Source organism: Pteropus medius, unplaced genomic scaffold, assembly GCF_902729225.1.
Source record: "Pteropus medius unplaced genomic scaffold, Ma_sr-lr_union100, whole genome shotgun sequence".
Lineage (NCBI taxonomy): Eukaryota > Metazoa > Chordata > Mammalia > Chiroptera > Pteropodidae > Pteropus > Pteropus medius.
This window is the reverse complement of record NW_024355205.1, coordinates 5,233,477-5,246,662: the sequence shown is the minus strand read 5'-3', so window position 1 is coordinate 5,246,662 and position 13,186 is coordinate 5,233,477. Positions and strand designations below refer to the sequence as shown.

General features: G+C 38.3%; 2 long non-coding RNA genes across 5 annotated transcripts in view; one reads left to right on the top strand and one right to left on the bottom strand.

Annotated features, from left to right (window-relative positions):
* The window catches only part of LOC120598575 (uncharacterized), a 198,262-nt gene that overhangs the window by 128,804 nt on the left and 56,272 nt on the right, over positions 1-13,186 (top strand). The gene's annotated exons all lie outside the window — the stretch shown is intronic.
* The window catches only part of LOC120598574 (uncharacterized), a 232,087-nt gene continuing 221,151 nt past the window's right edge, over positions 2,251-13,186 (bottom strand). For 2 of the 3 annotated variants that reach the window (XR_005651613.1, XR_005651611.1), the window contains exon 5: positions 2,251-6,190. This is a non-coding gene — a long non-coding RNA (uncharacterized LOC120598574). The remainder of the gene's footprint in view (positions 6,191-13,186) is intronic. The other variant, XR_005651614.1, reaches the window with a different exon arrangement.

Sequence of the window (13,186 nt, the reverse complement as noted above, 5' to 3'; positions counted from 1 at the left end):
TTACCTCCTCAGCTTCTCACCAAGGCTGCGCCAGGTTTTCTTCTTATACGTTATCTCAATATCAAGTATTTTCCCTATCATACTGCATGATAATTTCCTGTTCATGTTAAAAATTAGTTTGGGGTCCCTCAGAAGCAGACCCTGAAACAAGGATTTTTAGTGCATATAGTTCAGTTGGGAGGTGATCCCTACGTGAAACAAAGAAATAACAAAACAAAACATCAGGGGAGTAGGGAAGTGAGACAGAAAGAGGAAGGTGGAAAATAAAGGAGTCTTTTTGAAGAAGTTATCACTGCAGGGAGCAGGAATGAGTTTCCTCTGCGGAATCTGAGGACCAGTTTAGAACATGCAGGGCAGAGTTCTTTCACCTGAGGGTGAGGTAGCTGGGGTGTTTATACACTACGTGTAGTAGTAGCCACTGGCCGAGGGCTGCTCTCAGTGAGGGGAGAGGATGAATTTTTTTGTACTTTGGGCCTGCTGAGCAGGCATGTAGGGTGGGCTTCAGGGGTCAGAGAAAGCTCCTACTGTAAGGTTGATGTGCTCTTAAGTGGGAAGGGCAAGAAGTTATGGAAGGGGCACTGATAGTTACTTTTTTATATCTCTTAATAGACTCTCAGGTTTGGAAGGAGCTGGGGCTGGAGCAGCTGGGGATGGGGAGGGTGGAGCTGAAGCAGCTAGACTGGCTATGTGTCTCTACCTTCATGGGGTTTTACTTGGGGGATCTCTTCATGTGGTCTCCCTACCTGTGCTAGTCAGGGCTTTCTCTCCCAAGGCAGCTTCAGAGCCCTCAGACTCTTATCTGGATGACCAGGGATTCAAAGGCAAGAGTCCCAAGAGAATCAGGAGGAAGCTGTGTTGCCTTTTGATAACCTAGCCTCTAAAGTCACATAGCATCACTTCCCCTGTAGTGCCCAGATTCAAGGGAACACAGATGCCACTTTTCCATGGAGGGAGGGTCAAAGTCACATGTTTAGAAGAATATGTAGGAAGAGAAGATATTACTGCTCCTATCTCTAGGAAATACATTCTGCCCATAGATGTTTCAGTAACAGAACAGAGATACCTTGTAAAACTTTTCCTCAGTGTAAATTTATACATGTAAAACTATATATGATTCTGGATACCTTTGAGTATTCCTGGGGCTCTTAACATTCAAGGTCTTTGTTCTAGCAGAAATCTCATGTCTTCTTCTACCGAAGCTATTTAGCGTACCTAGAACTCAGCCTGGCATCTGAAGTGCCTTAGGGTATGTATTAGTTCCTGTTCCATCTAGGAGATATACAATAAAAGAAGAAATCTCAGTCAACAGTGTAGCAGATGTCACCAATAGTAGAAACCACAAAGAAAAAGAATGACAGGTTTGATTAAGGTAAAATTAAAACTTCAACAGGTCAAAAATACTATAAACTAAATTGTGAAAAATTACAACTCAAACTTTTACAACATATGAAAAACAACTGATATTGTTACTACATGACCAATGTTTACGATTAGAAAGTAGAACTAGTCCAACAGGAAAATAAACAGGAATGTAAATAGCTAGTTCTCAAAGAAGAAACACAAATTTTCCAAAATAAATGAGAACTGTTTAGTTTCTCTAACAATTTCTTTAATAAAACAATGATTGTTATTTTATATTTGCCTATTAAACAAAAACAAGACACCACTTTATTTCTGCCTCTCAAATTGGTGAAGAATTAAAAGAATTACAATACCAGCGCTGGGCGGAGGATGGGGAAATGGCTTCTCATACCTCACTGGAAGGAGGATGAATTGGCACAATTTTTCTGAAACAGATTAGGAATAGGCATGGAAAGCCCTTGAAAAGATATACTTTGATCCTGCAGTTCCTTATCTGGAGGTTTATCCTGCAAAAATGGATGTGCATCTTTAGCATTATCCCCACTATTATTTATACTAGAAAAACTTGGAATTGGCAGTGGAGGTTAATAATCGAAAACTCTGCCACTTTAAAAATGATTATATATATTCATTCACAAATGGAAAGGTGTTCATAATATATTTTTAAGTGAAAAGGTGCAGTGCAAAATCCATGTATAACTATATATATATCCAGGAAAAAAAGTGAAAAGGTATAGGTAGTTCATTTGTCGATATAATGTAATTTTATATATGTATGTATGTGTATCTCTCTCTCTCTCTCTCTCTCTCTATATATATATATATATATATATATATATATAGATAGATAGATAGATAGATAGATAGATATCTATCTCCAGGAAAAAAAGACTAAATTTTATTCATCTAAATATCATCAGATGTTACTTCCAAAAAGTATCATTATGGATGGCCCATAATAGTCTTTTTATCAGTGTATCCTAAGATTTCTGTAAAATGAGCATATCCTTAGTATTTTTAAAATTGTATTGTAAATGTGACATTCGACCTTTTAAAATGCATTTTAAATTACACAAGAATACATGGATATAGTCTAATTGTAAAAATTCAAGTAATACAGTAAATATAAGTAAACAGTGTAAATGAAAATATGATATGTACAATCATATACTATATAGCATATATAATATAAAGTAAAATCCCCCTAGATCATTAAATTATTTTCTGAAGAAAAACATTAGGCAAGATTCCCTCCCTCACCTTTCATAACTTGAATAACTGCCTATTATCTCAGTTTAATGAGCCCAAGTACAAGTCAGGAAACCATATAGCAACAAAAGAGGCAAGGGCCTGGCTCACTCTGACCAGCCTGAGCAGCACGTAGAAGCGTGGCTGGTCACGTTTTAACCCAGAACCTTGTGTTTTCCTCAGAAAGGCACGTTATAGACAGAGTGGAAGGGAAGACAGTGTGAGGCCTAGAGAGCTCCAACACAGGCCTCGATTCTGGTATTGAAAGGCTGGCCTCGTAGAACTGGTTCTGTAGGCCCCACCAAGAGGGCACTGCTTGAATGAAACCTTAGGAATGAAAAAAATCTGCTTCCTAAGGCTAATGGGTGCAAGATTCAAGTCGCATTTCATATTACGTTAGACCTGAGATGTTCTATAAGGCTCTGACAAAATCAGTGCTTTTTCCGTAAGTAATGCTTTAAGAAAGCTTCCCTCTCATCTATCCCCGCCGCCCCACACCTTTGCATTTACAGAGCGTACCAGGAAAAAAGGCTGCCAGTGTGAATTTCCCCTGAGTGTTTGCATTATTGCCTGTGAAAGCATTTTAGGTTTGCTGATAAAATTATGTTTGTGCAGATAATCACTTGCTAAAAAACTTGAAAATTTTCTACCTGATTGCAAAGGGATGACTTGAATCTCAAAGAAGATATAGGTTTGATAACCGGAATCCTCACCCCGTTTCTGTCCCCTGGTCCCTCACTGCACATCCAGAACACATTCAAATTCTCTATGCTTCCTTCTGTTTGAATGAGAAATGAATATAGAAGAAGAAATACTCTAGTGACAGTATTTGGAAAAAAAGAAAGGTTTTTGAGATGTTTCTATTACATTGCACATTACTAAGAGACATTGAGGCAGTTCAAAAGAATGAAAACACAGGTTTACAAGAATTTTGGGAAATAGTAAACTATTAGGTGGAAAGAATTGTAAAACTATGAAGCATTTTTATTGTGTTTGCTAGCATGAGAGAAAAGTCTATTCTTGCTTACACTATTAGGTGCTTGAATCTGTAGCTTTAGCTTACATCTTCTAGCACTACTGGCCAGACTATAACACGGTTGGCCCTTGAACAACACAGGTTTGAACAGCACAAGTCCACTTAAAGGTGGATTTTTTCCTATAACTAGACGGTCGATCTTCTGTATCCCTGGGTTTTGCATCTAAGCATTCCACCACCCAGGGATCAAAAACAGTATTTTCTATTCAAGGTTCGAAGTCCACAGAGGCAAAGGACTGACTGTATGAATTGTTTTACACCATTTTATATAAGAGACTCGCACATCTGCAGATTTCAGTATCTGCAGGGCATCCTGAAACCAGTCCTACCCAGATACTAAGGGGTAACTGAAGTTTTTGAGGAGTCGAAGTTATACGTGGATTTTGCACTGCACCTGAGTTAGCACCCCTGACCCCCATGTTGTCCCAGGGTCAACTGTAGTTGTTTTCAAGAATCAACTAACTTTCTGCATTTTAGGCAGTGTCTACGGTAGGTCCATGTTACCTCTAACATGGCCAAAAAGAACAGTGGCTTGCCAAACCTGTCCACTGGTCTGTGTCTACATAGATCATGTAGTATTTTTAAATGCCGTACTGCCTGTCTGGCCCTCTCAGCAACTAGAAAGCAGCATAGTAGGGGGATAAGAGCATGGGTTTGGAGCAGAGGCTTGGGTCAGGTGCCAGCTCTGCACTTAATGAGCTTTTTCCTTCAAGCGAGTTCCCTAGCCTCTCTGAGTTTCTTTCCTCATCCACAAAATGGGGGTGATGATAATAACACCTGTCTCATAGAACTGTGTGAGGATTAAATGAAATCATGCATGTAAAATAAAGTTTTTAATAAAGGGCCAGGTGGGTAGTGAACATTTTATAAATATTAAGTCTTAAAACCTCCTTCCCATACCATAAGATAATGGTGTCACTTCTCTGTGGTTGGCAATGCTGCCTCCCACTCCTTTATGTTTTTTGTCACTTTTTAAAAATTTTGCTCTATGAAGTATTCCCTCAGAAAATCACCCAGCCAGGAAATTTCCCCTCTTCAGTTTGGCCCTGCCATTTTGTGATGTATACGTTCTCTATCCCAGATAGTAAACTTCACAAGGGCAGAGAATTGTATGTTTGTGCACAGAAATTTGGGGAGCATGCCTTGGACTTCTGACAGGACGCAGAATTGGAGGAGTGTGGAATTAATTGTTTATAAATTACAAAGGGGAGGGTCTCAAACAGAGATGGAAACTGAGGCCCCGAGAGGGAGAATAAACTTCCTGAGGACACGAGAGCCTCTCTTTGCTGAAGCTGGACCAGGAGTCCCTCCGTGTGGCAAGGGAGTCCTATTTCGCCTCTCTGAGGCCCTCCCTCAGCTGCTGTCTCTGACCTTTTAGCTTGTTTGTCACCCATTCAGTCCACTGAAGGGTTAGATGTGTTTGCACTCATTTCTGCTTTGGAGTTTGACTCAGGGGAGCTGGTCTCTATAAATGGGCCTGGCCCCTTCCCAAGACCCAAGGAAAATGATTTTGGCTTGTCATTCGGTGCCTGCAGGCTTCTAAGACGATGCTGACAAATGATGCAAGAAGCTAGATGTGCAGTATGTTCTGTGTCCAAGTTCCTCAGCCATGTAGATTCTGGGATTCATGGTCAGCTCTTGGCCGTCGGTTTGGCTTGGCTTGCAGCTTGACGCCGCGTTGGTGCCATGTTCTGTTTGCCAATCTCTTGAATAAAGAAAGATTCAGGACAGTTTCTAGTACTCCCAGTCAGGGCTTAAACTTTCCATCCTGCATGAGAGAGCGTTGGTCTCATAGTTCCCTTTTAAGTTAAAGTAGTCAAGTGGTTAAATATTCATGCTTTGCTTATTTCAGTATATTTAATTTATTATGTATCACTTTTCTTGGGTTTTATATAAACTTTCCTGAGGACTTTTTTTTTCCAGTTTAAATTCTGGCAGACTGTTCTCTTTGCCTTGACAGAGTGTTGAATAGTTAAAGAAAATAAAAAAGTCTGCCTAGCTAAATACATAACATCTTTTTTTTCTTTTTCAGATTGCTCTTGCATTTTAATAAAAATGACATTATAGTCATTATCTCCATCATTAATTAATCTTCAGTGATCATTCATGTGGTGTTCAACATGAGGTGCCATTAAAACATTGCTTCATTTTATTCCCGAGGCTGGAAACCATTATCTTCAGCCTTTCTACCCAGCATTTCCTATTTGTTTAAGATGGTAAAAGTGAAATGGAGATTGTTTTTTTTTTCTCTCCTGGGTTATTCATTTGTCCCACTGGCAAAAATGGAATCATATCTTCTTCCTCTCGATCTTTTTACAGAGCAGGTCTTCACCAAATTCCCGTGTAACTGCCTCGGTGTGGAAGATGTGGTAAGAGGTTTGTTCCTCAGGCCTAACTAGTAGGCTAACGCTTCTCCTTCTAAAGCGTTCCTCATGCTTGGGTTGTGGGTAGCCAAAGCACTGTGCAAATAAATATAGAACATTATCGAGGCAGGATTGGTGTTCAGAACTCATATTGATGCAAAGGAGAGTTTTCTTCCCATATCTAAAACAAAGGGATGACAACAATTGATTAGAATTCAAGAAGGTCTTTAGAGAAAAATTTCTATAAAGTGGCTCTTGGAGACATACTTTTCTTTTTTTAAAAAACCATAAGGCCCTGTGGTACCCAATTTCAAAATATGTAAATAATGATCCCTTGATTACTGAGAGCTAATTAAAAATGACAAGCGTTGTTGTCCTGCCCCCACTCACACATACACCGTGACTTGCATTGCCTCTTGCCACCGCCCACACGGCATCTGCTAGAACCTAAAAATGAGTTTCAGTATTAGCCTAAGAAAATAACAAAACAAAGTTAGAAATTTAAATTAAATGCCAAAGAAGAAATCATATGTCACTCCTCTGCTCAAAAAACATTGTATAAGCAGCAACAGAAGAAAGAAAAAAAGGAAGGAAGAGGGTAGGGAGGAAAGGAGGGAAGGAGAGAGAGGGGGAGAGAAAAAAGAGAGGGAGGGAGGGAGAGCGAAGTGAGTGAGTGAGGGAGGGAGGGAGGAAGGAAGGAAGGGCAGACAAATTAAGTAGAAAACTAAGAAATATATGGGAATCACATGAAGGAAATTCTGAGTTACTATGGGACATAAAACAAGAGTTTTAATAATAATGAATGGGGATAGGAACAAGTAATATTTTAAAAAGATAAATTCTAAATTAATTTGTAAATTTAATGCATTTAATCCTAAATGAAAAATTTTAGAGTATTTGAAAAAAGTTATTCAAAATTTTTTATTATCTGGAAGACTAATTAGTTAAGAATAATTAATATATTTTTTAAAAAATTAATAAAGAGATACCTGTATAGCCAGATATGAAATTAAAGACATGATCATTAAAAAGTGTTTTTTCTGACACAAAGATAGACTGACGAATAAAAAGAAGAAAAACCTCAGAAACAAACACATAAATACTTTATATGTGATAGAGATATCTCAGACAAATAAGAAAATGATGGCTTTTTATAATTTCGGGAAAACTATTTGGTAGGATGTTGTATTAGTTTCCTGTGGCTGCTGTAACAAATTGCTAGAAACTTGGTGATTTAGAACAACAGAACTTTATGCTCTAAATGATTTGGAGGTCAGAAGTCAGAAATCAGTTTCGTTGTGCCAAAACCAAGACGCTGGCAGGGCCAGCTCCCTCTGGAAGCTCTGAGGAGAAACCTGCTCCTTGACTCTCCCAGTTTCTGGTGGCTGCTGACCTTCCTTGGCTTGTGGCTGCATTGCTCCAAACTCTGCCTCTGTCTTCACATCCCCTTCTCCTCTTCTTTCTGTGTTAAATTTCCCTGTCTCTTAAAAGGAGACTTGTGATTAGATTTAGGGATCATCCAAAATAATCTCCCCTTGTCAATATCCTTAAGTTAATCACAGTTGTCAAAATCCTTCTTACTTATAAGGTAACATTTACAGGTTCTAAGTATATAGAATCTTATATCTTTTGGTGGCCATTATTCAGCTTACTACAGGGGTAAATTATATTCTCATCTTACCTTATACATCAAATAAATTTATAATACATTAAGTATTTAGATAGAAGAATATGAAGGTAAATAGGTATCTGATCTCAGAGAGAAAGAATGACCCTTTTAAGCATAAAAGAAAAGGTTTTGCTTATGTAGAAATCAAAAGTCTTGTTTAGGTATAAAATTACTATAAACAAAAGAACAAAGAATTGACAGATTGGAAAAAGAATTTGCAACAGACAAAAATTTTACATCATTAATGTATGAAGAGCTTTTATTAATGTAGGAGGAGCTTTTATAAATCAAAAAAAAGAAAAATGGTCCAAGAACAGGGACAAGGCATTTCACAAAAGAAGAAACACCAAAAGGTCAATAAACATAAAAAAAAACTTTACCCTTGTCATAATCGAAAGCAAGTTAAATATTAATAATATGTTAGTTTTGGTCAACAAACTGGCAAATTATAAAAATTACAAGACCCAATAATGATAAGGAAATGAGGAAATGTCTTCATTTAAGTTATTTCCCCATCTTAAGTTAATGTTACAGTCTTTCTCAAGAGCTATTTCGCAATAAATATGAAGGACCTTAAAATGTGTATTTACTTGGATTCAGCAATTGTGATTTTAAATTATGGTAGTAGATGAGCAACTACACAAACAGAATTGTACATGCATGCTCTTCATAACTTCATAAAGACATGAAAAACTTACAAATGATCTAAAATCCCATAATAGAAGATGGGAAATATTCACAGTATGTGGTTAAATGAGAATAGCAAGTTACAAGACTGTCCGCACATCTGGTCCTCTGTGTATGTGTGTGTGTGAATGAAATGAGTAAAAATGTTAACAGTATCCTCATTCAAAGTAGGATTATGGATGATACTTCCTGATATTTAGAAAATAATAACTTTTATAATGAGTATGTATTACTTTTGTAATTTGGAAAGAAGAAAAAATAAATACATATATTTAAAAATTATCTACAGAATGAAACCAAATCTTCTAAACATGGCAAATACCACCTATTTCTATCCAGCTTTGCCTTTGCACCTCCCTTGACCTCCCATCACCTGCCCAGCGTTGCTCTGGCAACACGGAATCTCTTGGCCTTCTCTGAACTTGTTCCTGTGTTCCCATAAATCTATGCCTTTGTACGTGTCGTTTTTTCTGCCCCCGATCCTCAGAGAATCCCTTCCCCTCATGGAAAACCCAGCCCTGCAGTGGGGACAGAGAATCTTCATGACGCCCTGAGGCAGAATAAACCACTTTCTCTTTCTTGCTGCCACAGCTCAGCACATGTCAGCACACTGTGATTGTGTTTCTATTCTGTTTATATGTTAGGCTCTATTTCCCTTGCTGGACTGTGAGCTCAGTGCAGGCGAGTCACAATCACATGGGGACCCTCAGTCCTCAAGACTGGATGTAGCTGGACCTTAGAATGGCCCACAGAGAACCTAAAGAGAAAAAAGCCAGTCTGGCCATAGAGCTAGCGAGGAAGGTAAGGGACAAGGTGCCCAAAGATGAAGAAGGTCAAAGGTAACATTTTTGCATTGGTCAAATGTGAAATTTTAAATTGGACATAATTATTTCAATCCACTGATTGATGTTGGTTGAAATGAAATCAGTATGTTTTAAATTTGATTTGAGTTGTCTGCTTATTTAGAATTTTTCAGTGTGAAGAAAGCTGTTTCGTTGTTGCTGTTCTTTTACTTATAATTGGTATGTTAAATGGTGCAGTTTTGTTTAGCATATGCTAGTCGTGTTTCGAAAGAGTCTCACCTTTTTACAAAATCAGATTTCTGAGTTGTGCTGAATCATTTGCTCTGAGTGAGTCTTTGGAGATAATTAACAACAGTTGGGGGACAGGGATGGACTCAGCGCATACCTTTCCATGGAATGCAGGGACCAGGTAAGAAACAAGAACCAATTCGTGGATTAATAAGCCTTGGGCTGGTCAGGCCACCTCTCAGAGTCATGACCCTCTCTTTGAGTTTAAAAAGGAAAGTAGCTTTTGTGAAATTTGGTTGATACCAGCTGCTGGACCTGAGATGCTAGGAAGGGGAGTGAAGCTGCCTTCAAGGAGCTGGGAGAGCTGGTGGCGGAGCTGGGCGCTCAGCCAGGGAGAAGAGGAAAGATGCCATTTACTCCAGGATGTCACTAAGCAGGGAATTATCTGAGAAGGTCATGGCTGAATTTCGAATTAAAGAAACTGATACTCTTGCTCTAGGAGTAAAGACGAGGTGCTGGATAGCTGTGCTCTTTGTCTTTCTCATGAGCTGGGATTCTATTTGGTGTGGTGGCACTTGTATATATGGAATTGTTTTTCTCTAGGTTTTAGATTTTTTTTTTTATACATCCCAAAAATGCCGAAATTTCCTGCTCTCGTATAGGGAGCAGAGGACAGGGATGAGTTGGAAATATGTGCATGTCCAGAGGCAGGAATGTGTATGGAGAGAGCAGGACTGCGAGGCTGGCTCAAGAACTTACCAGCTGGACCTTGGGCAAGTCACAAACCCCAGGGCTCGATTTACTTGTCGATAAGGGACTTAGACTCAAATGTTATTTTTAAAATTTTATTTTAGCAGAGGAATCTTCTTTTTCCCAAAGAAAACATTCACTCAATCTTATTTTATCGATGAAATCGATTTTAAAAAATGGAGTCATTCTGGTTGAGATAGAGAAGGGACTCATGCTCTGACTTCTGGTCTTCCCTGGCTCCCTCTCTATCTGGACACCCCAAAAGAGCCCAGACCTCAGGGAACATAGAGCGAAACTAGGCAAGGCCTTGGCTCCTCCTCCTTCATCTCTAAGGTCACAGAGTTTGTTTGTTTGTTTGTTTGTTTTTCCAGTTTTATTGAGATATAATCGCTACATAACATTGTATTAGTTTTTGGTATACAACATAATGATTTAATATGTGTATATATTGTGAAAAGATGGCCACAGTAAGTTTAGGTAACACCCATCGCTTCACAAAGATACAATTTTTTTCCTTGTGATGAGAACTTTTCCGATCTACTTTCAATATACAATAGAGTACTATTAGCTGTAGTCATCATACAATATGCTATATCCCCAGAACTTACTCGTTTGTACCTTTTGATCACCTTCACCCATATCACCCACCCTCTGTTTCTAACTACCACTAATCTGTTCTTTGTATCTGAGTTCATTTTTTTAAGATTCCACATAAAAATGAGATCATACACTATTTGTCTTTCTCTGACTTATTTCACTTAGCATAATGTCCTCAAGATCCATTCATGCTGTCACAAATGGCAGGATGTTCTTTTTTTTATGGCTAAAAAATATTCCTCTGTGTGAGTGTGTGTGTGTGTGTAAAAAAAATATCTATCTATCTATCTATCTATCTATCTATCTATCTCACCTTTTCTTTATCCATTCATCCATTGATGGACATTTAGGCTGTTTTCATATTTTGGCTGTTGTGAATAATGCTGCAATGGACATGGGGGTGCAGATAGCTTTTTGAGATAGTGATTTCATGTCCTTTGGCTAAGTATCCAAAATTAAAATTGCTGGATCATATGGTAGTTCCATTTTTAATTTTTTTCTTTTCACTAATTTTTTCTTTTTCAGTATTGACATACACTATTATATTAGTTTTAGGTGTACAAAATGGTGATTAGACATTTATATAACTTACAAAGTGATCACACCAATAAATCTAGTAGTCATCTGACATCATACATAGTTATTACAATATTATTGACTAGATCCCTATGCTATACTTTACATCCCTGTGGCTATTTTGTAACTACCAGTTTGCACTTCTTAATCTCTTCCCCTTTTTAAGCCATCCTCCCAACACCCCTCCCATCTGGTGACCATCAAAATGTTCTCTGTATCTATGAGTTTGCTTCTGTTTTGTTTTTCCATTTATTTTTCTTTTTAGATTCCACATGTAAATGAAATCATATGGTATTTGTCTTTCTCTGTTTGACTTATCTCACTTAGCATAATACCCTCTAGGTCCATCCATGTTGATGCAAATGGCAGAATTTCATTCTCTGTTATGGCTGAGTAATATTCCATTGTATATATACACCACTTCTTCTTTATCTATTCATCTATTGATAGATACTTAGATTGCTTCCATATCTTGACTATTGTAAATAATGCTGCAATGAACATATGGATTCACATGTCTTTTCAAATTAGTATTTTGGGTTTCTTCAGATAAATACCCTGAAGTGGAATTACTGGGTCCTTCTTTATCTTTTATTATAACTTTTGTTTTAAAGTCTTCTGTTTGGTATAAGTATTGCTACCCCAGCTTTTTTGTTGTTGTTATTCCCCCTCCCCCACTTTTTTCCCCATTTTCATGAAATATCTTTCTCCATCTCTAAGGTCATGGAGATTAAAAAAAAATGAAACCCTAATAATATGGTCTTCTGTCTCATTTGAAGATTCCAATCCGATGTGCGAATTTATTGAAAAGCAATTTAAATGTCTACTAGGTTTTAAAAAAATGAAACAAATCAAACAAAACATGTAAAATATGCATGTCCCCCCAATCTACCAAAAGGATATTAAATTCATCACCAGAGCATAACTTCTCTTTTAGTCTCTTCTTCCTTCATGTGCTCTCACACCTGTAGCAGCTGCTTTCAGAGTCCTTTCCTCCCTCCTACTACCTGCAGACTCCTCAACTCAGCTGGCAAGGCTGCGATTCACTTCTCCTATCTCCCTTGTCCCTCTCCTGATCATATCTGTCCTTTCTTGTTCATCCCTCTCTTTCTTGTCCAACAGGAATCTGCTAGCTTCTCATTCTGCTCCAGTTTTATTTCATTTTACCCATTACAACCTCATGAACTCTGTAACAGTCTCAGGCATGTAACAGTGGCTGAGTATAAGATCTATGGTTTTCTTCTTTTTAAAGTGGGTATTGAGAAAGAGTTGGGAAGAGATCACAGACACAGCTGAATAGCCTCTCTTTGCAACTTCTCTCCTCACTAATGATTCTAATGTTCCATTCTGAGAACTCCCTCCCTGCCTCCTGCTTTAACTAAAATCATTAAAAACAGACAATATATGACCAGACCCCTGGGTCTAAAGCACTGTGCAGGATTCCTTTTTGGGGAGGTGTTTTTATGCTCATTTCCTCTTCATTGTGTGTCTCTTTCTTTTCCTTTTTCCTCATCACTAGCCATTCCTGGACCACTTCCCACTACCTCTACATTTCTGTGCTGAGGCAGATGGTTGAGAGTAGAGGGTCTCCCGGTTTCTGTTGAGGCTAATGAGGCTCTTTAAAAAAAGCCCTGGGGTCTTCCAAAAGGATTCATCAGGCTTTGTGTGGAGACAGGCAGACCCCTGGAGGAGGTAACTCCCGATGTGATGCAGGTCCTAGCTGAGGTCCTTCAATTATCATCTGGGTGTAGATATGGCTCTGAGGCTAAAAGTACAGACCTTCCTGCAACTTACCTGTGTCCTCTGTGATTGAGGCCTTCTCAGGCACAGTCAATACAGGCTTAAGTTCTTTCTGGCTCCACATGAA